This window comes from Heptranchias perlo, chromosome 4 (assembly GCF_035084215.1).
Source record: "Heptranchias perlo isolate sHepPer1 chromosome 4, sHepPer1.hap1, whole genome shotgun sequence".
NCBI classification, from domain to species: domain Eukaryota; kingdom Metazoa; phylum Chordata; class Chondrichthyes; order Hexanchiformes; family Hexanchidae; genus Heptranchias; species Heptranchias perlo.
Window position 1 is genome coordinate 129,087,367 of NC_090328.1, and position 23,387 is coordinate 129,110,753.

A 23,387-nucleotide genomic window follows, 5' to 3' on the forward strand; every position below is an offset into this window, starting at 1 on the left:
CTGTAATAATGCCAATGAATCTATCTAACCTTCTAAATTGGCATAAAATATATATAAACAACAGAGTGGGACAATCCAGCTGTGCTGTGCACAAATGTTGAAAATTCATGCAAGGATAAGAAGACCCTGAAAAGCCCACTTCACGAAACAGACCCTGCTGATTATTGTGGATGGCATAAGGGAGGGGAAAATACTTCCTATGGGGCAGGAGGTCAAACCACAAACAGAGTCCAGCAGTCAAGCGAGGTGATCATGCTGAGGGTGAATGTGGAATCTTCCATCTGCTGAACATGGAAGGATATCAGATAGGTGGTGCCCTCTTTGAATAAAAGTGCTAGTGTAAGCTATGAACACTTTCATAAGTGTAAACAATTTTACAACACCAAGTTATAGTCCAGCAATTTTATTTTAAATTCACAAGCTTTCGGAGGCTTCCTCCTTCGTCAGGTAAACATTTACCTGACGAAGGAGGAAGCCTCCGAAAGCTTGTGAATTTAAAATAAAATTGCTGGACTATAACTTGGTGTTGTAAAATTGTTTACAATTGTCAACCCCAGTCCATCACCGGCATCTCCACTTTCATAAGAGTATTTATGAAATGTATCCAGCAACTTGCTGGTAGTGAACCACAGAAGAAAGGTAATTAGGATATTTCAGAAATATTAGTGCAGGCTGTAAGAGGGAAACATGCAAAGTTGCACAAAAGAAAGACTGATAACTATTGTCCTGCACAGATAGAACTTGATAATATAAAAGTACTCACTCTGCTCTGCCAAGATGTGTAATCGAGATATTTGAACATTGTATTCTACTGTGTTTAGCAATACATAGACTGTGTTCAGTTTAACTATTTTTTCTGAAAAATGTCCTCTCCAATGCATACTATTTTTTCCTTTGTAGATGTCAGTACCTGGGCAGTGATGGTGGTTCTGCAAAAATAAAACCCCTTACCTGCTATTGGGAAGTTATCAATGGGTACCCTAGGTAGGGTGTACAGGGGTTGTGGGGGGTGTTTAGGTTTGTAGAGAGTACAAAGCTCCTGCTTCATGTGATAGTAATGGTAAACAATCATTGTGGACATCATTTTGATTTTCATGAGGTTGAATGCAATGCTTGTGTTCCATCACAAATCATAGCATGTATTGTCAATGTAGCACCAATGTCCATGCATGTATAGAATCTTCGCATTTTTGCTAGTAGTCACATCTATTTGTGTTCTAGCTCCTCCTCCTCCACGTATAACAAAGACAGATGTGATGATAATCCATGGTGCTGGTTTTATTGAAAGACTCTACTGCATCCAGTTCCACATGCTACCTCCTGCTTTGCTCACCTATCTAACTCTGAGAGGGAGGGTTAAATATACCACTGAATGATACACTTTCCAGTCAATTCCTTATGTGAGCTATACTTCCTTACCTCATGGAATAACATGCATTATGAAAGTTTAAATACATATCCAAATGTACATGATTGAAATAACAAAATAAAGCTAAGAAAGACAGCAATGTCTGAAAGGATATTCCCTTTTAAAAAAATAATCTGCTCTCTCTTTGAGCTTTAGTCTTACCCTGGCTCCCCACGAGGCTAAATACTCTCTCCGTGACTGGTGCTTGAATTTTCATTGTTGGCCTATTTTTGATCTCATTTTTTAAAAAATAAAACTCTTTGACCTGACTGCACACCATAGTCGATAACATAATATTTCAAACATCAATGAAATGTTAATGTAAAGTATTAGAAACTACTAGCAACAATACGGGGACATTTCAGGAGTCCACAATAATGCAGCATAACAGCAGGTGCCCCCACTAGCGGTCTACATAAGAGCTGTTAGATATCAGTTATAAACACCAACTGGTCAGACTAAACATTCATCAAAGAAAGAGTTGTAGTTCTGGTCGGTTAGAACATTACGGATTTGAGGTGTTGGGAGAAATTTCAAAAGTCATTAGAAAAAGGGACAAAAGTTAATGAGAAACAATGATGAGTCACAGTAAGGGAGCAAAACTGCTAGAAAGGGAGAAGGAACAGAGGAATGTAAAAGTCAGGGACAGAGAAGAAATAACAAAATTCTCAGAATCAATAGAGAAATCCAGACAAGTGGGAGTTTGAGAGAGGAAAAGAAATTTAGATCAGCTGAAAAAAAACAGGTACAATTTGTGTAGTAGAAGCATTAGAGAGTGAGTGGAGCAATTGGCACTTGGTTCCTATACAGAGTCAGAGTGACAGAAGCTGATCGCTTGTGATCTGAAATGAAGTGTCTGGTGTTCATCCTGGCAATCGGGCTGTTGCTGCTCTCCTTTGCAGGCTCTGTGAGGTCTAATGAAAAAACGATAAAGCTCTGCGGCCAAGAATTGATTGGAAAGTATTTCCAAGCGTGCGGAAATTATAAACGTCACCTTCACCATCCATATGGTGAGTATTGAAATCCCTTCTATTGACTTTATTAGCTTTATTAGTTCAATAATGGATATCCATCTGCACATATTGTAGTAAAAATACATCTGATAAAGGAAAATTGAAAGGCTCCAGCAGGCAGAAGGAAAAACTATTAAAGAGATTGTTTAATTACATATCGTTAAAAACCACACAGAGAAGGACAGATCACCATCGGAACTTGACCATAGCAACAAGAATTCAACTCCGGGTTGGCTGGAGATCAACTGAGCACCTACCTACCTAACTCGATTACATCAGAGACACTGAGAGACAACAAATGAACTCTCAGGTTGTATTTGAAGAAGCCTATTGTTGACCAGCCTCCGCCCCAGAGGCGTGGTTCAAAATTAAGGAGACTTTTAAAGACCAAGCAGAAGTTAGAGAGGGTGAGACACTGCTTCACCGCTTCACCAAACCTTTCGTTTCCTGATGGCATCACCTCACCTGGCTTCATGACTGCTCTCTACCTCACAGCTTCGTGCCTTTTGAAATGGCTGACCAGACTACAAGAGAAAGTCATGCTACAATACAACTGTGTCTTTCAAGATACTCAGAGAATCTTCTTGACAAGCCTAAGCCATCAATAAGTATATAAACTTCTGTTAAGGGGTTAGTCTAAGATAGACGTTTGAGGGTCAATTTTAAAATTAAACTGCAGGTACGTTGGGGGCAGAGGGGCTCCGAAAATTGCGGAAATCCCGAGGGCGTTCAGAACCATTGATGCGTCTGGGTACTCGCGCACCTCCAGAATGTGGAAGTCCCATCAGCAATTAAAGCCAGCAGGATGATAGTTATGACACTTATTTAGATACTTGAAGTACTTAAAGTGCTTAACTTTGTCCACATTAAGGCAGGGGTCCGAATTTGAAACATCCTCAGCGCGTTTCCCGTGCTGTGGGAAACATTCCATGTTCAGCCAGACGTGTTTCAGCCAGCAGCCAGTGGGACATTCAAATGCTTGTTTGACAGATGGGGAGAAAAGGTGAGTTCTTGCTGCAGGGCACTCTGTTCTTTCACACAAACTTTTGGCTGTGAGATCTTTGTATTTTCACTGAAAATTCTTACTTTCCACTCAAAATTCTTCTGTTCACACATATTTAACAACTTTGCAGACTCCCTCAAACTGACACCATCAGGATGGGGGAGGGGGGGCGCCATGGCTGCATTCACCACTCCATCCGAGGACGAGCAACATCACCAGCCTCGCCAGACACGGCGTCCACCTCCGCCACGTGGAGCTCCACAATACAGTGCTGCGCCACAGGCACCTGCACAAGAGCACAGAGGGCAACAACAGAGAAGGGTGCCACTTGACGAGGCCCCATCCACATCTGCCACCCACATGGAGGAGGAGGAGAAGGAGGAGGAGGAGGAGGAAACCATGGGCAGAGCAGCGGCTCACCTGGCTGCTCGTGAGGCCAGGAAGTCACTGATATGTGAACGGTTCTCCTAACATCGGACAGTGTGAAGAGTCCAGTCGTCACACCACCTGGATAGAGCAGCGCCCACACCAACCCCTCCACCCCTCCCTGCACAAAAGGAGAGTTGTGATGGAGTAGTGTTGGCAGAGCAGAATGAGTTTGGGGGGTGGGGGCGATGATGTGCAACACGGAATGTGGGAGAATCAGTAAGTGTACTCACTTTGGCTGACCTAGTTAGGTCATTGAAGTGCTTCCTGCACTGGGATATGTTGCGGGAGATGTTGCTGCTGCTGGTGACCTCCTCTGCCACCTCGAGCCAGGCCTTCTCGGTGGCAGAGGCAGGCCACGTCCTCCTGTCCATGGGGTAAAACACATCCCTCCTCCCCCTCACCCCATCCAGTCGCACCTGGAGTGAGGCATCATTGAATCTTGGAGCAGCCTTGCTCCTGGGCTGCTCCATTGTGGTCTGTGGGTGTTTGCTCCAGCAAAAGCCTTTGGAGCAATGGCCCTTTAAATAGGGCTCCTCCAGCTGACAGCCTGTGACGCGGGTGCGCGGTCCGCCCTCCGCGCAGCTTTCAGACGGCAAACCCGGAAGTCACGTTAAGTGGCACCAATTGAATCGCGATCGCGTGCGAAACGGACATTTTTATTGGGCGGGTTACCCATGCGTCCAATCACCACCCCCTCCCACGCTGCCATCTCACCTCCACTCTAATATCATGGCCCTGATTTCCAAACGGTTATGCATTTTGGGAATTCAGAAAGTGTTGTTTTCTTGCTGTTGTTAAATCAATTTTAAATTATGCATGAACCTAAGATGTTTAATTCTCATGTCGATTTTTCTAACGTATCATAAATTGCTGTTTTCTTTATAAAGCCTGTTTGTGCCTGAAGTTTCTTTAGGAAAATGAGCTCATTAATTTCAATATAAAATTAAACCTGTGGAGATAAAAAGACATTTCCCCAAATTGAAGTGTTAAATCACTTAGCACCTTTTAGCTCCTACAACATACAGCGATTGACTTGTACTTCTTTCAATTTAGTGTATTGTGTTCGCTGCTCACGATGCGGTCTCCTCTACATCGGGGAGACTGAACGCAGATTGGGTGATCGCATTGCCGAACACCTCCACTCAGTCCGCAAGCGTGACCCTGACCTTCCGGACACTTGCCATTTTAATTCCCCGTCCCATTCCCACTCTGATATCTCTGTCCTCGGCCTCTACACTGTTCCAATGAAGCTCAACGTAAGCTCGAGGGACAGAACCTCACCTTTCAACCTTCTGGACTCAATGTTGATTTCAATAACTTCAGATCATAACCACTGCTCCCATTTTTTCGGACAACAGGTGCTGGTAATGGTTCTGCTTTTGCCATTTACAGCTTCTCTAGGCCTATCTTTTGTTTCTTTACTAATTAAATTATCACTCTCCTTTCCTTGCACCGTCATCCCTTTCATCATTTAATCACTCCTGCCCTCCACCCTATCACAGACTTACCCTTTTGCTCTTTCCTCCACTCCTCCCTCCCCCCTCCCCTAGCTCTGTATTTGCTTAAAAACTGTTAAATCTTTAACTTCTTCCAGTTCTGACGAAACGTCATTGATCTGAAACATTAACTCTGTTTCTTTCTCCACAGATAATGCCTGACTTACTGAGTAATTCCAGCATTTTCTGTTTTTATATACATGTGGGGGCTGGCTCAAGAAAAGTCACCTGGAATCTAAAGAATATAAAATGTTAGACTTTAAAAAAAAAATTGGATAATAAACTTCCTGATGGCGAAGTAGGTAAATCCAGGATTAAATCATGCGGATCAGAAGATTCCAGATTCAATCTTCAGTCAGTGCTGAGTTAGTTGAATTCAGCTAGTTAGTGAGTCACTGTGTCACAGCGACCTTGGAAAAGGGAGGGGAATCAATCAGTAAGTCCCTGCCCCTGCCCATTGTCCAGTGACTCCTGTTGAAAGTGTGCCTGTGCATCTCTCAAATGAGGACATGATCGGATTATCTTTGCCTCCACCCCAGTTACTGCCACTTCCCGGGGCTGCCATGTAACTGAGGCACTGAGGTCCCCCAATGGAGAGAGAGCCTTGTACTGGTCTCCTCTCCCTCCAATGTGACTCCCACTCACCTTCCTTTGTAGGGCTCAGTCTCTGCCACCTCCCCTGGTGCTGGAGTGACAATCCTGCTGCGGAATCACCGGGATTTTGTGGCCAGTCATTCCCGGCTCCCTTTTGGCGGTGAGAATCCTGCCGGGAGCCCGATGTTAATGGTTAATAATCCCCAACACAGGGAATTGGATCGGGTTTGGTCCTGGGAATTGGATCGGGGTTTGGGTGGAATTGGAGGGGCAGAAAGAAGTCCCAACCTGACAAACTCCTCCAGAAGAGAAACCAGCCAACTGAGTGAGCAAAATTAAAAAGAAAATGCTGGAAAAACAAAATAGGCAAAATGAAATTACGCAGAGAATACATTAAATGTTGTAACATTTTCTCTCCCTATATTTTGGCGCACTTTCTGCAATGCACAGTTTACTTGTGCAGTTTCCAGGAATTTCCTTGGGGCTGTTCCCACTCCACCGCCATAATTTTGCCGGGAGTGCGGTGGAAGCCTCAGTGACAGAACAGGAGCAGCTCCGAGGAAATTCCCAGCCATGTGATTCTGTGCCAAATGTCTATTGCACATGGACCCTGTAAAACATGGATACGTACAATGAATACTTAAATACTGGGAATGATGGATGGAATTTCCTTCCACTTCACTTATTTTCAAAATCCAAGAAAAGATCCTAGATATCACCACAAGCCCTGTTTAAATTTTGGTGAAATCAGATGGAGAGGTGGAGATTCTTAAAATTTGAATGTGAACATTATTTATTTAGAAATTAGATTTTAATAATGATCAACTTTAATTATTGTTTTCAATCTATCCTTTCTAGGACTCTGAGCGTTGTTATGCTAGAGGTACCCGGAGGATCAGTCACCACCAGGTTAAAGTTTAATGTTGGGAGAGAGCGCACAGATTGGAGCCTCGATTCTCAACATTAAAAAGGTAAAAATTTCAGTTTTACAAGTTCCAGGCATTGCTTGACAACCCTTTAAATTGCAATGCACCAAGTTACAAAGTTAAGATCCTGCCTTTGATATTCGCTGTAGCAGTGCTAGTCACTTTCCTAATTGTTTTGTTTATGTTTTGGCAGTGCGTCCATTCTGCCCAATATCTAAATGTACGAAAGCACAATCCACAATAGGATCCTCTTACGATCTGAACTGGATGGAAGTGTAGTTCACATGTGTACATCTTCAGGACACCGTACACTTCTCCACGTCAGTGGCGAGTTTCCGGGGGGGTTCTCCCACCTGTCTGATGCAATTACTGTCAGAAGAAACACGGAAACCACAAAACTGCTTTTTTTTCCAGGGTTTCCACAGATCTTCCACCAAAATTTATGAGCGGGAGAACCTCCCGTAACTTCTAATTACTCTCGTGCATTCTCACCTTCTCACAGCCTTTGCTGGATCTCAGTGCTTGCGATTTCTGATTTAAAAAACCCGACTGACTTCATAGCCTTTGCTGTCGCCACCTTCCCTCGCAGAAATCACTTACATTCAAAACATTAAAACCTCTTCCTCCATTTTAACAAGATGTTACCAGAACTTATTTAACGTATTTTTGATCCCAGCGGGAGGCAGTTCTTAATTGCCATCCTCAATAAATTCACTCAATGTTATTGCAGGAGAAATTTGCTCACAGTGTCTGTGAGAGGAGGGGTACCAGAGGAGGAACCCCCAATATCAAGCAGTTCACCCACTATGAGGAGCAGGCTATGAAACTGATGAGGAGGCACTCTGCTCTTACCACGGGAGGTGGTGAGAATGGGGCACAATGGTGGGATCAGGTCAACGATTCTACATCTACACAGTAACCGTGGCATCTCTGTGAAGCAGCACATGGCCACAACCTTCGACCCTTCATCTTTGTCTCCTATTATGCTCACTCATTCTTAGCTCATAAACTCCTCCTTCAGTTGATGTACCACAGCAACACGGAACAGACAATGAGTGAGAGGAAGAAGATGATGAAGATGATGATGATGATGATGATTATGATGGTGATGGTGATGAATACAGGAAGGATTCTGGCCAGGAACTTGCCCAACATATTTAAATGATTCTGAGCCTGGGAAATTGGCTAGGGTCAGGGGTACAGACATAAGGTGGGCAGAAGTCCTGCCCCATGAAGAACTGAGTGGGTTCAGGACACAAGGAAAGTTGAACCTTCAATGAGAAAGGAGATCAACAGACTAGAGTGAAGATTCAGAACACCATCCACCTGAGACAGAAGTCTAACATTTCTATCTTACATATAGAGGATGGTGCTGCTGACCACAGTGAGTATGATACGACATATTCATTAACAGCAAATGTCAATGTTTCACTTACAGCAACCAGCAGTAGGATGGCATTGGTTTAACTTGGTCTTTCCTGCTTTATCTTCCTCACAGATTGAGAGGCTGGAAATAAAGTTAGTGAAGAACGGTTTGAGAAATTGTTTTTGAAGAAACAAACTGCAACAAGGGGATGGCTCAGAAAAGTCAGCAAATTAATTAAGTTTTCTTCTAATTTTAATACTATTAAAACAGCAAGAATAAATGATGTGAGGAAAAAATATCTTCCCTACACTGACAGTTTGGGAAATACTCAGGGTTAAATTGAATAGTACGGATGCGGGGATCGTGGTCAGTGATTAACCTGCACCCAATGATTGCAATGCAGGCAGCATGTAAGATCAGTGCAGCCTGCTGATTTCCATGATTGCTGCTTGCAGCCAGCTCTACTAGCGCTGTTCATTGGCTGCACGCATGAGGCGGGAGCCTGATATGGGGAATGCAGAATGCTACTTAAAGGCAGCCAGCATCTCTTAAAGGGAGGTGCATTGTGGCTGCGTTGATTGTAAGTTGCTGCTGTGAGGGCAAATGGCAGAAGCTGGCAGAGAGTGTGTACCAAGGTTCTTGGACACTGCACCTGAGGCCTTGTTACGGGAGGTAGAAAGGAGGGGGGCCTTTTATATCCCCTGGGGGGGCAGGAAGCCTTCCAGGCATCTAATGCATTAGCGGTGGAGGAGAATGCGAGGAGTGTGGCTCTGCATACATGGATGCAGTGTAGGAAGAAGTTCAATGATCTGACAAGAGTTGTCAAGGTAAGATCAATCTTCTAATGGCATCTCATAACAGCTGCACTATTCATCGCTACATCAACTGCTGAGCTCACAGCCAATCCTCCACCTACCTGCAATCTGTAACAATCAGTACGGCACAGTTAAATTCATACCCTTCACCCGACCCTCACACACTCAGCACTATTACAAACTCCACGCATGCAACTCACATCTCTCTCACACACACACACACACACACACTCACACTGGCATCTATGCAACCATGGACATGTACATCACCCACTCATAATGCAAGACTCTTACCAATGCACTTTTCTCTTTCTTGCAGGAGAAGGTGGTGCATTAGACAGGGCAGCAGACTGCCTGCAGTGGAGGAGCACCGCGACTGCATGTCCTTTTGCCCCTTGAGGAGATGGTGCTGTCCATAATGGGAAGGGGCAGAGCGGAGGCAGTGGCCACATGTGACGCTGGAGGAATCATTGAGCAGGGTTTCTGCACACCTAATCCTCCTCCTTCTTCTTACTTCTCCCTCACCCCACACACCCTGCGTGAGAAGCTGCAGGTGCTGTCACCGCACACTTCTTCCTCAGAAGAACATGAGAAATAGAAACAGGAGTAGGCCATACGGCCCCTCGAGCCTGCTCCGCCATTTAATAAGATCAAGGCTGATCTTCGCCCTCAACTCCACTTTCCCACGTGATCCCCATATCCCTTGATTCCCTTAGAGTCAAAAATCTATCATAGAATCATAGAAGTTTACAAGATGGAAACAGGCCCTTCGGCCCAACATGTCCATGTCGCCCAGTTTATACCACTAAGCTAGTCCCATATCCCTCTATACCCATCTTACCCATGTAACTGTCCAAATGCTTTTTAAAAGACAAAATTGTACCCGCCTCTACTACTGCCTCCGGCAGCTCGTTCCAGACACTCACCACCCTTTGAGTGAAAAAATTGCCCCTCTGGACCCTTTTGTATCTCTCCCCTCTCACCTTAAATCTATGTCCCCTCGTTATAGACTCCCCTACCTTTGGGAAAAGATTTTGACGATCTACCTTATCTATGCCCCTCATTATTTTATAGACTTCTATAAGATCACCCCTTAACCTCCTACTCTCCAGGGAAAAAAGTCCCAGTCTATCTAACCTCTCCCTATAAGTCAAACCATCAAGTCCCGGTAGCATCCTAGTAAATCTTTTCTGCACTCTTTCTAGTTTAATAATATCCTTTCTATAGTAGGGTGACCAGAACTGTACACAGTATTCCAAGTGTGGCCTTACTAATGTCTTGTACAACTTCAACAAGACATCCCAACTCCTGTATTCAATGTTCTGACCAATGAAACCAAGCATGCCGAATGCCTTCTTCACCACCCTATCCACCTGTGACTCCACTTTCAAGGAGCTATGAACCTGTACTCCTAGATCTCTTTGTTCTATAACTCTCCCCAACGCCCTACCATTAACGGAGTAGGACCTGGTCTGATTTGATCTACCAAAATGCATCACCTCACATTTATCTAAATTAAACTCCATCTGCCATTCATCGGCCCACTGGTCCAATTTATCAAGATCCCGTTGCAATCCTAGATAACCTTCTTCACTGTCCACAATGCCACCAATCTTGGTGTCATCTGCAAACTTACTAACCATTCCTCCTAAATTCTCATCCAAATCATTAATATAAATAACAAATAACAGCGGACCCAGCACCGATCCCTGAGGCACACCGCTGGTCACAGGCCTCCAGTCTGAAAAACAACCCTCGACAACCACCCTCTGTCTTCTGTCGTCAAGCCAATTTTGTATCCAATTGGCTACAGTCTCAACTATACTCAGCGACTGAGCATCCACAGTCCCCTGGGGTAGAGAATTCCAAAGATTCACAATCCCCTGAGTGAAGAAATTCCTCCTCATCTTAGTCGTAAATGGCCGACTCCTTATCCTGCTACTATGCCCCCTAGTTCTGGACTCTCCAGCCAGGGGAAACATCCTCTCAGCATCTACCGTCAAGCCCTCTCAGAATCTTTCAATGAGATCACCTCTCATTCTTCTAAACTCCAGAGAACATAGGCCCATTCTACTCAATCTCTCCTCATAGGACAACCCTCTCATCCCAGGAATCTAGAGAACCTTCGTTGCACCGCCTCTAATGCAAGTACATCCTTCCTGAGGTAAGGAGACCAAAACTATACACAGTACTCCAGGTGAGGTCTCACCAAAGCCCTGTACAACTGTAGCAAAACTTCCTTACTCTTGTACTCCAACTCCCGTGCAATAAAGGCCAACGTACCATTTGCTTGCTGTACCTGCATCATAACTTTCTGTGTTTCATGGACGAGCACACCCAAATCTCTCTGAACATCAACATTTAATAGTTGCTCACCATTTAAAAAATATTCTGTTTTTCTATTCTTCCAACCAAAGTGAATAACCTCACATTTCCCCACATTATACTCCATCTGCCACCTTCTTGCCCACTCACTTAACCTGTCTATATCCCTTTGCAGACCCTGTGTCCTCCTCACAGCTTACTTTCCCACCTCACTATGTATCATCAGCAAACTTGAACACATTACACTCGGTCCCTTCATCTAAGTCATTGATATATATTGTAAATAGCTGAGGCCCAAACATTGATCGTTGTGGCACTCCAGTAGTTACAACCTGCCAACCTGAAAGTGACCCGTCTGTTTTCTGTCCATTAACCAAACCTCCATCCATGCTAATATATTACCCCCAACCCCATGAGCCCTAATCTTGTGTAAAAACCTTTTGTGTGCCACCTTATTGAATGCCTTTTGAAAATCGAAATATACTACATCCACTGGTTCCCCTTTATCTACCCTGCTTGTTACATCCTCAAAAAACTCCAGTAGATTTGTCAAATACAATTTCCCTTTCATAAAACCATGTTGACTCTGCCTAATCATATGATTTTCTAAGTGCCACATTACTATGTCCTTAATAATGGATTCCAGCATTTTCCTGATGACTGATGTCAGGCTAACTAGTCTGTAATTCCCTACTTTCTCCCTCCTTTCTTGAATAGCGGGGTTACGTTTGCTACCTTCCTATCCACTGGGACTATTCTAGGGAATTTTGGGAGATCACAACCAATGTATCCATTATTTCTGCAGCCACCTCTTTTAAAACTCTAGGATGTAGGCCATCAGGTCTGGTGGATTTGTTGGCTTTTAGTCCCATTAATTTCTCCAGTACTTTTTCTTTTCTAATATTAATTACTTTAAGTTCCTCACCCTTGTTAGACCCTTGGTATCCCACTATTTCTGTTATGTTATTTGTGTCTTCTACTGTGAAGACAGATACAATATATTTGTTTAACGTCCCTGCTCTCCTCACACCACAATCTAACCCTTGTCCCTTTTTCTTCCTGTTCTTCCTGGTCATCCTCCTGAACTTGTCCTTTTTGCAGGTGGTGGTAAGGGCTGCTTCCTAATAATGGCAATGTTGTGGGCTAGGCAGCAGATGACCACAAATCTGGATACCCACTCAGGAGTATACTGCACGACTCCTCCTGAATGGTTCAGGCAGTGGAAGTGTTGTTTGAGGAGGCCAGTTGTCCCATTGTACTCCTGTTGTGCAGCTATGTGCAGGTACCTAACCGCAGTCAAAAGCCATGTCAGGAGGGGATAACCCTTGTCACTCAATAGCCAGCCTGTAACTTGGAGGCCTGGTTGGAATATAGATGGCAGAGTGGACAGAAGCAGAATGAAAGAGTTGTGACCATTGCCAGGACAACGGGCACAGACCTGCATGATGCGCTGCCTCTGGTCGTAAACCAGTTGCACGTTTGGGGAGTGGAATTCCTTGCGATTAATAAGTATTGCAGGGTTCTCATGGAGAACATATATGGACGAGGAGGAAGAGAGACAGCAACCAAAACAACCCCTTTCTACTAGGACTCTACGAGATCAGCTGATTGAGGAGATGTAAATCTGTTCTGTGGTGGAGATGACACTGTTCTTAGTTTGTGCACCTATGTTCATGATACCAATGACTTTTTTTGTGCTGCTGCTAAACACAGCACATATTTTTGCAACTACGATATGCTTATCAATGGTCTTGGTGCTCATATTGTGCCATTTTCTATTGCCAAAAAAGGCTTCAAACTGAGAAGGATGAGGAAGAGCAAGAGGCACAGCAACACTCACCTCATTGCTCACCACAGCACTTGTAACACATCAGCTCAGGCATGGGCACGATGGAGAACTGCAGTGATAGGGAACAAGGAACACAGCATAAGTCACTCTTCATACATGAGCAAGAGACAGAAGTGGGGCCTGGAAAAGGGCAAGACATTGTTGAGTTGAAGGTTCCCAATTGCTATGAGCCCCATACAGTTGATCAGTGACCACCCCCCCCCAACCTCACAGGGTCACAGACAAAAGAGGCTCCTTCACAAGTTATTGAATAAGGTACTTACCTTGAGGTAGAAGGCAATACAAGCTGGTCTGTGACATTTATAGATTTATCACAATGAACAACCAGTTGACCATTATCATACAGGAAAGGTTTTCAGATCTGCAGTCTGCCATGGATCACCAATCAACAGCACTGACACCTGTGGTGAACACTGCAAACATTCAGGTAGTCAACACAATTCCAGAATTTATGCGGACTACAATTACTGATGTTAGTGAGACAAGTAAGTTTAATATTCAGGGTCTGATCAAGGCAGATTTTGATGCTATTGGAAACAAATTGGGGACTGACATAAAAGAGAGAATCAGAGATCTGGTACAAGTAGACAGAGATCTTTGTTCTTCGTTGGGACTATTCCTCCAGCAACAACATGTACGTAGACACACAACAGGCAGTCAGTCTCAAATTACTGCTAGTTGTTTGGTTGTAATTGATTCTGAGCAAGTGAGAGTAGAGGCTTCAATAACTGTGCAGGTCTATACAGCAAAATATGTGATGGTATTTCTTGTACATAGGCAGATCCATGGTGACCTGCTATACATGGAGGAGAGTGGCCAGAGGAATCAGAAACAGGTCCACAGGAAATGTCTGGTGAAACTTCCTCCCTCCCTCCTTCATAAAGTCCATCACTTAAAAGGATTGCAGAAGGAAGATCTTGAAGATATAACACATAGGGGGGAAAAAATTCGGTAAGGCTTATTATTGGGCACGGGTAGCATGATCCTCTATTAACCCGCACCCAATGGCCCCTGCGCAGGAAATCAGCGTTCACACGAGGATTCAATGCAATTCACACTTTCCACCAGCAAGGAGAGCCCCAATCTCTTAGAGCCAGGCTGTTTCGTAAAATCTCTTAAAGGTAGCCGGTATCTGTTATTTGCTAAAAATAACAGTCTGCTGTCTGCACGGAGTCTGAACAGAGACCAGACATCGCGCACATAAAACTCAGATGCAGGTCCCATCCCTGTGTTTATACATTGATGAGTCATGTTAAAACATTGAATAAAGGTTGCGCACTACTAAATCCCACATCCTCCAATCTGCATGCCAGACCTCACCAATCTGATGATGCACTAGAGGCCTTGGTGCAAGAGGTGGACAGAAGGCGGTACATTCAATGTGCAGGGGTGGGGATGCAAGAGACCCTCCAGATATATGCCCAAAAGGCAGTGGGAGGTAATGGAGGGATGAAGTCAATGCCAGGCACACACCATCATGAACATGGATGCAGTGCAGGAAGAAGTTCAATGCTTTGACATGAGTGGTCAAGGTGAGTGAGGTCAACTGTCAAGTGGCGTCTCCTACCAACTGCACCACACACTACACCCCCCATCACCCACATACCAACAAACTCTTTCCATCAGTACTCAACTCTTCAGATGCTTCCTCTCACCCTTACACATTACCACTGTTGCAAGCCACCCACAACTCACAGGCCACACACACTGGCAGCTATTCAACCATGACAAGCACATCACCCATAAACACGTCCCGCTTTCTTGCAGGAGAAGGTGGGCATATCAGGAGGCAGCAAGTGGCAGTGGCATTTAGCCCCTCGAGCCTGTTCCGCCATTCAATGAGATCATGATGGACCTGTGACCTAACTCCATATACCTGCCTTAGCCCCATGTCCCTTAATACCCTTGGTTCACAGAAATCTATCAATCTCAGATTTAGATTTCACAATTGAGCTGCCATTTGCAGAAGAGCGTTCCAAACGTTTCCCACCCTTTGCATGTAGCAGTGTTTCCTAACTTCACTCCTGCATGTCCTAGCTCTAAATGTTAGGCTATGTCCCCACGTCCTAGTATTCAAGTATAGGAGACCTCCAAAAACAGTTACAAATGTATCGGCAGCCAGAAGCAATAATCCAGCCACTGACCTGTAGATCCTGCATGGTCCCTTTAAATAGCATGGTGGGGGTCCTCCAGGCACCCTAAGATGCTTTCAGATGGTTGTGATTAAGACTGTGCATTGAGTTGAGAGTTAAATTCCAAAATGGTGTCTATCTCTTTAAATCAGCATTGCACACTGATTGTATCCATTTTCTCCTTACTTTACATGCTGCCGGCATTCGTTATTTGAGCATGGCGTCCGGCGCACATCACGCTGGAAACGTGCGTGCGCAGCCAAGACGTCCCGGACATCTTGAATGTTTGGGAGGCCGCGTAGCGCTAAAACAACAGGCGGTACACGGGCCAATTTGTAGGCCATAGAATCATAGAATCAACAAATTGTTACCGCACAGAAGGAGGCCATTCGGCCCTTCGAGCCCGTGCTGGCTCTTTGTAAGAACAATCCATTAGCCCCATTCCCCCACTCTTTCCCCGTAGCCCTGCAAAGTTTTTCCCTTCAGGTATTTATCCAATTCCTTTTTGAAATCCATGATTGACGCTGCTTCCACCATCCGTTCAGGCACCGCATTCCAGATCATAACTACTCGCTGCGTAAAGAAGTTTTTGGTCACCGTTGGTTCTTTTGCCAATCATCGTAAATCTGTGTCCTCTGGTTCTCGACCCTTCCGCCAATAGGAACAGTTTCTCTTTACTTACTTTATCTAAACCTTTCATGATTTGAACACTTCTATCAAATCTTCCCTCAACCTTCTCTCCTCTAAGGAGAACAGCCCAAGCTTCTCCAGTCTATCTACATAACTGAAGTCCTTCATCCATGGAACCATTCTAGTGAATCTTTTTTGTACCCTCTCCAAGGCCTTCACATCCTTCCTAAAGTGCAGTGCCCAGAATTGTGCGCAGTTGTCGCTGAACCAGTGTTTTATAAAGGTTCAACATAACTTTCTTGCTTTTGTATTTTATGGGGGTGATTTTAAACCCCAAGAACAGGTGGGTTGGGGGCGGGTGGGAGTTGATAATAGTTGTTTTTTGGGTCGCGACCGCAACCCGGCTTTATTTTCAGGTTTAACGTCGGCACGTAAATGTACAGGCTTCCCGCTGGGAATGCAAAGTCCAAATATTTTGCGGTTGCGACCTAAAAAAACAACTATTTTCAACTCCCACCCGTCCCCAACCCACACATTCTTGGGGTTTAAAATCACCCCCTATGTCTCTATTTTTAACTGCTTTCTCAACCTGTCCTGCCACCTTCAAGATTTGTGCACATACACCCCCAGCTCGCTCCGTTCCTGCACCCCCTTTAGAATTGTACCATTTAGTTTATATTGCCTCTCCTCATTCTTCCTGCCAAATTGTATCACTTCGCACTTCTCTGCGTTAATTTTCATCTGCCATGTGTCCGCCCATTCCACCAGCCTGTCTATATCCTCTTGAAGTCTATTACTATCCTCCTCACTGTTTATTACACTTCCAAGTTTTGTGTCATCTGCAAATTTTGAAATTGTGCCCAGTACACCCAAATCCAAGTCATTAATACGTATCAAAAAAAGCTGTGGTCCTAGTACCGACCCCTGGGGAACACCACTGTACACCTTCCTCCAGTCCGAAAAACAACCGTTCACCACTACTCTCTGTTTCCTGTCACTTAGCCAATTTTGTATCCATGCTGTCACTGCTCCTGTTATTCCATGGGCTTCAATTTTGCTGACAAGCCTATTATGTGGCACTTTATCAAATGCCTTTTTAAAGTCCATATACACATCAACCGCATTGCCCTCACCAACCCTCTCTGTTACCTCATCAAAAAACTCAATCAAGTTAGTTGAATACAATTTGCCTTTAACAAATCCGTGCTGGCTTTCCTTTATTAATCCACACTTGTCCTAGAGACTATTAATTTTGTCCCGGATGATTGTTTCTAAAAGCTTCCCCGCCACTGAGGTTAAACTGACTGGCCTGTAGTTGCCGGGTTTATCTTGACACCCTTTCTTGAACAAGGGTGTAATGTTTGCAATACTCCACTCCTCTTGCACCACCCCCATATCTAAGAAGGATTGGAAGATTATTGCCAATACCTCTGCAATTTCCACCTTTACTTCCCTAAGCAACCGAGGATGCATCCCATTGGACCGGGTAATTTATCTATTTAAATACAGCAAGCCTTCCAAGTACCTCCCAGGATATGTCTAGTATCTATATTTAGCCCATCCAGAATCTCAACTATCACCTCTTTTACTGTGATTTTGGCAGCATCTTCTTCCTTGGTAAAGACAGATGTAAAGTATTCATTTAGTACCTCAGCCATGCCCACTGCCTCCATGCGTAGATCTCCTTTTTGGTCCCTAATCAGCCCACCTCTCCTCTTACACATATTGAACAGGGCATTAGTTACCTGGTTGATGTAGCAATATATTGCATACAGTCTGTCTCCTGCCGGCTAAGCAAATTTCCTTATTTCCTTTCAATTGGCGTTCAGTAAATACTTCACCAGCCAGCCTAACGTCGGTGGTGGGAAAACTTCTAGAGTCAATAATCTGGGACAAAATTAATTGCTACTTGGAAGTACGTGGGTTAATAAATGATAGCCAACATGGATTTGTTAAAGGCAAATCATGCCCGACAAACTAATTGAGTACTTCAATAAAATAATGGACCAGGTTGATGAAGGTAGTGCAATCGATGTATATATATGGACTTTCAGAAGGTGTTTGATAAAGTGCCATATTATAGACTTGTTAGCAAGTTTGAAGGCCATGGGATTAAAGGGGTAGTGGCAGTATGGATACAAAATTGGGTAAGAGACAGAAAGCAGAGAGTAGTGGTGAACGGTTGTTTATTAAACCAGAGTGAAGTATACAGTGGTGTCCCCCAGGGGTCAGTATTTGGACCACTGCTCTTTTTGATATATATTAATGACCTGGACTTGAGTATAGGGGGCATAATTTCAAAATTTGCAAATGGAAATGTATTAAACAGTGAGGACGATATTATCAGTCATCAGGTGTACATAGATAGACTGGTGAGATGGGCAGACACATGGCAGATGAAATTTAATGCAGAGAAGTGTGAAGCGATACATTTTGAAAGGAAATATGAGGAGAGTCAATATAAATCAAATTGTACTATTTTAAAGATGGTGCAGGAACAGAGAGACCTGGGGGTGTACATACACAAATCTTTGAAGGTGGCAGGACAAGTTGAGAAGGCTATTAAAAAAGCATCCGAGATCCTTGGTTTTATAAATAGAGGCGTAGGGCTCTGTGAGAAAAAGCATATTGACAGGCTTTCTATTAAAGATTGTTAAAAGCATCAACAAAACTGTGTCCATGCAATTGTCAATCTTCAGCTAAAGATTGCTTAAATCTTTAAAATGCCAGTGGATTGGCAGCTGGGGCGGGGTGGGGGAGTTCATTGGGTGCACGGGGACCCCGAATAACAAAATCTTACCATTCGTTCGTGACTTCATTGATGGCCCTTAACATTGTTTCCGGGTTTGCCGTCCAAAAGCTGCTCAGCGGAGGGACTGCGCACCCGCATGACCTGCTGTCAGCAGGAGTGTCTGGATTTCAAGGGCCATTGCACCAATGGCTTTTGCTGGAGCAAGGAGCAAGCACACAGAGTGGAGCAGCAGAGGGGCAAGCCAGCTCCAAGATTCAGTGATGCCTTACTTGAGGTGCTGCTGGCCCGGGGTGAGGGGGAGGAGGGAACTATTTTACCCGGCCGACAGGAGGAAGCGCCCTGCCTCTGCTACCAAGATGGCCTGGCTCGAGGTGGCTGAGGAGGAGCAACATATCCCGCACTTGGCTCCAGTGTAGGAAGCATTTCAATGACCTAACTAAGTCAGCAAAAGTGAGTGCACTTACTGATTCTTCTGCATTCCATGGTGCACATCATCCCTCGCCCCCCTCACATTGTAAACTGCCAAGACTACTCCATCACATCACTCCTCACACCCACTTAAGGCTCATTCTCAACTTACCTTCACTTCCTGAGCACTTCCTCACCTCCCCATTTGTGAACCCACCACTACCACTCACCCCAATCCTCATCCAATATGATGTCTCTGTCTCACACTCACCCTCTGATGTATCTCTTTCACAGTCAGTCTCTCCCAAAGCAATGCATTCATTGGCTGACCACTTCACCATCACTCACTCACACGTCTGTACTTTCTCCCCTTTTAGGAGAAGAGTGCACAAAATGCACGGGAGAGGGCGAGGGCTGGACTTGGGGGGCGGGGGGGAGCCACAACAAATAGTGGTCCTCACAGAGTCGGAGGAGGGGGCCTTGGAACTTACCCACACGGTCGAGTGCCTGTTCCTTGGGAATGCCTAGACTGGCACTGCACAAACGTCTGGTGACAGATCTTTAACCTTCATCACACACAACATGAATTGATGTTAACAATGTTAACATGTTGAAAACCTCAGTATGCTCATCGCAATAATGCACATCTGTGATGATGCTTAATATTCTTCTGTTCTCTTCCAGGCCCTTCAATGACTGAAGTGATGGGCGATTCCTCAGAGGAGCTCCCGGCCTCTGAGGGTGCACCGTCACATCTTAGTGAGCCATCCACCAGCGCAGACCTCGGTGGGTCCTGGTAGTCAGTTAGTTGGGTTGGCACCTGGTGAGTCACCACACACAAGTGAGCACAAGCAGACACTGGTGGCAGGGGCAGCTGTGGAGAGTCTGCGTCGGTGGGCGCACTCCTCTCCAGGCTCTGCTCGGCTGGACGCAGATGCTGAACCCCAGGGCCATCCTTTAAAAGGAGAATGATCGAGGGGCAGCAGCACTATTGTGAGGTACTGGAACAGATGCCACACACACTCTCCACAACAGTGGCAAGGATGGAGGAGTCCACCTCCTGCATTACTGTATTAATGATGGCACAGGTACGTGCGGGAATGTCTGAGATGGAGAGAAGATTTGCCTCCATCTAGTTTCAAACATGGCTCACCAATGAGTCCATTCAGGCCCTGACAACAGCCATTCAGACTCAAGGTGAACAACATTGTGCCGCCTTAAACAGGCAGACAGAAACTTTACAACTGGTCTTCCAAGGCATTACACATGTCCTCCAAATTGTTGTCCAGCAGGGAGGTAGGAGTGATGTGGGCCTGGCCCAGGAGAGGGAGGATGGCGAAAGGGGCTATTCCAGAGGTGAGGTGAGAGTGACTGCCCTTGACATCAAGGCAGCATTTGACCGAGTGTGGCACCAAGGAGCCCTAGTAAAATTGAAGTCAATGGGAATCAGGGGGAAAACTCTCCAGTGGCTGGAGTCATACCTAGCACAAAGGAAGATGGTAGTGGTTGTTGGAGGCCAATCATCTCAGCCCCAGGACATTGCTGCAGGAGTTCCTCAGGGCAGTGTCCTAGGCCCAACCATCTTCAGCTGCTTCATCAATGACCTTCCCTCCATCATAAGGTCAGAAATGGGGATGTTCGCTGATGATTGCACCGTGTTCAGTTCCATTCACAACCCCTCAAATAATGAAGCAGTCCGAGCCCGCATGCAGCAAGACCTGGACAACATCCAGGCTTGGGCTGATAAGTGGCAAGTAACATTCGCGCCAGACAAGTGCCAGGCAATGACCATCTCCAACAAGAGAGAGTCTAACCACCTCCCCTTGACATTCAATGGCATTACCATCGCCGAATCCCCCACCATCAACATCCTGGGGGTCACCATTGACCAGAAACTTAACTGGACCAGTCATATAAATACTGTGGCTACAAGAGCAGGTCAGAGGCTGGGTATTCTGTGGCGAGTGACTCACCTCCTGACTCCCCAAAGCCTTTCCACCATCTACAAGTCACAAGTCAGGAGTGTGATGGAATACTCTCCACTTGCTTGGATGAGTGCAGCTCCAACAACACTCAAGAAGCTCGACACCATCCAAGATAAAGCAGCCCGCTTGATTGGCACCCCATCCACCACCCTAAACATTCACTCCCTTCACCACCGGTGCACAGTGGCTGCAGTGTGTACCATCCACCGGATGCACTGCAGCAACTCGCCAAGGCTTCTTCGACAGCACCTCCCAAACCCCCGACCTCTACCACCTAGAAGGACAAGAGCAGCAGGCACATGGGAACAACACCACCTGCACGTTCCCCTCCAAGTCACACACCTTCCCGACTTGGAAATATATCGCCGTTCCTTCATCGTCGCTGGGTCAAAATCCTGGAACTCCCTTCCTAACAGCACTGTGGGAGAACCGTCACCACACGGACTGCAGCGGTTCAAGAAGGCGGCTCACCACCACCTTCTCAAGGGCAATTAGGGATGGGCAATAAATGCCGGCCTCGCCAGCGACGCCCACATCCCATGAACGAATTTTTTAAAAAGCACTCCCATGGCTCATCCATTGCCCCCCTCTCAACCAGTATCCGCAATGTTGCCTCCTCTCCAGGTGGCCGAGTCAGCCCGGCTGCGCCCTCACGGGCTCCAAAACCCAGAGGACGTAGGCCGAAAGCATCTAAGCAGTCAGGGCATGAGCAAGAGCAAATTGCCATCACAGGAGATGCACCATGTAGAAGTAGTAGGAAGAGAAGGGCTAAGGTTTTGTGATCATGAAGGGTATGCACAAGGGTGTTTGACAGACTGTCATGTTTTTCATTTATATTTGTTTTTTGTTAAATTCACATTAAATGTTATCATTCTCACCACTACTGTTACATCTTGCCCATTCTTGAGTCCCTTTTGTGACAGTGCCCTTTCATGTGCTTCATCATGGATGGTGAGACTTGATGCCACCCAGTGGGTGACTTTACAGTGGGTGTATGTGTAGTTGCAGGTCTGTTTTGTGCGGGGGGGTGGGTGGGGGTTGGGAACGATGAGGAATGACGTTGGCACTGCTCTTTCCAGGTGGCCTGAGGACTGGACTATTCTCACTTTGTGATCTCCTTATGAGAATCGTTCAAATATATAAAAATATCCCTGGCCTCACGAGCAGCCAGGTGAGCCGCTGATCTGCCGATGGGTTCCTCCTCCTCCTCCTCATCCTCCTCCTCCTCCTCCTCCTTCTCCTCAATGTTCACGGCAGATATGGATGCTGGGTGAGGGTATGGGGCCTCATCAACCGGTAGCCCTTTCTGTTGCACCATGTTGTGCAGGACACAACAGATGACTATAATTCGACCCACTCTCGTTGGTGCGTATTGAAGGTCTCCCCCAGAACGATCCAAGCACCAAAATCGCATTTTCAGCAGTCCTATCGCATGTTCAATGACAGACCTGCTGGCGATGTGGCTGTCATTGTATCAACGCTGTTCCTCGCTGATGGAGTTCCTCAGAGGTGTCATGACCCACATGTGCAGGGGGGTATCTCTCGTCCCCGAGGAACCAGCCCTTAAGGGTGTTTGGTGCATGGAAAAGGGCTAGGATGTTGGATTCCCTCAGAATGGCTGAATCATGGCAACTGCCAGGGAATCTCGCACACGTTAAGAAATCTTTTCTGGTGGTCACAAACGAGCTGAATGTTAATGGAGTGATATCCCTTTCTGTTGTTGAATAGTCCTGGCTCGTGTGGAGGTGCTCGATTGCATCCTGTACCCGTGGGAAGCCAGCCACAGAGCGGAATCCCACTGCCCTCTCCATCTGGCTGAGGACCTCCATGGGCAAGTTGACGTAGTGGGACGTCCTGCAAAATAAACCATCGGCGACCTGTCTTATGCACTTGCGGGCAGATGACTGAGAGACCCCGGCGATGTCCCCGGTGGCACCCTGGAATGATCCGGAGGCGAAGAAGTTGAGGGCAGTGATCACTTTAACTGCGACGGGCAATGAGATGCCGCCAGGCCCAGCCGGGAGCAGCTCAGCATGAAGGAGGCAGCAGATGTCCGCGACCACCTGGCGACTCGCTCTCAGCCTCCGTAGCCACTGCTCCTCAGAGAGGTCCAGGAAGCTCAGCCTCGGTCTGTAGACCCTCTCATGAGGGTAGTGCCTCCTGCGACGTCGCTCCCTCTGTTGTTGCCCTCTGTGCTCTTGTGCAGGTGCCTGTGGCGCAGCACTGTGTTGTGGAGCTGCAAGTAGCGGAAGTGCA

General features: G+C 45.9%; 1 long non-coding RNA gene across 1 annotated transcript; it reads left to right on the forward strand.

Moving 5' to 3' along the window:
- Positions 1-2,333: 2,333 nt before the first annotated feature.
- LOC137320610 (uncharacterized) lies at positions 2,334-23,269 on the forward strand. The gene is made up of 3 exons (XR_010962601.1): positions 2,334-2,418; positions 6,802-6,914; positions 22,860-23,269. It is a non-coding gene; the product is annotated as an uncharacterized lncRNA (long non-coding RNA).
- Positions 23,270-23,387: the final 118 nt, after the last annotated feature.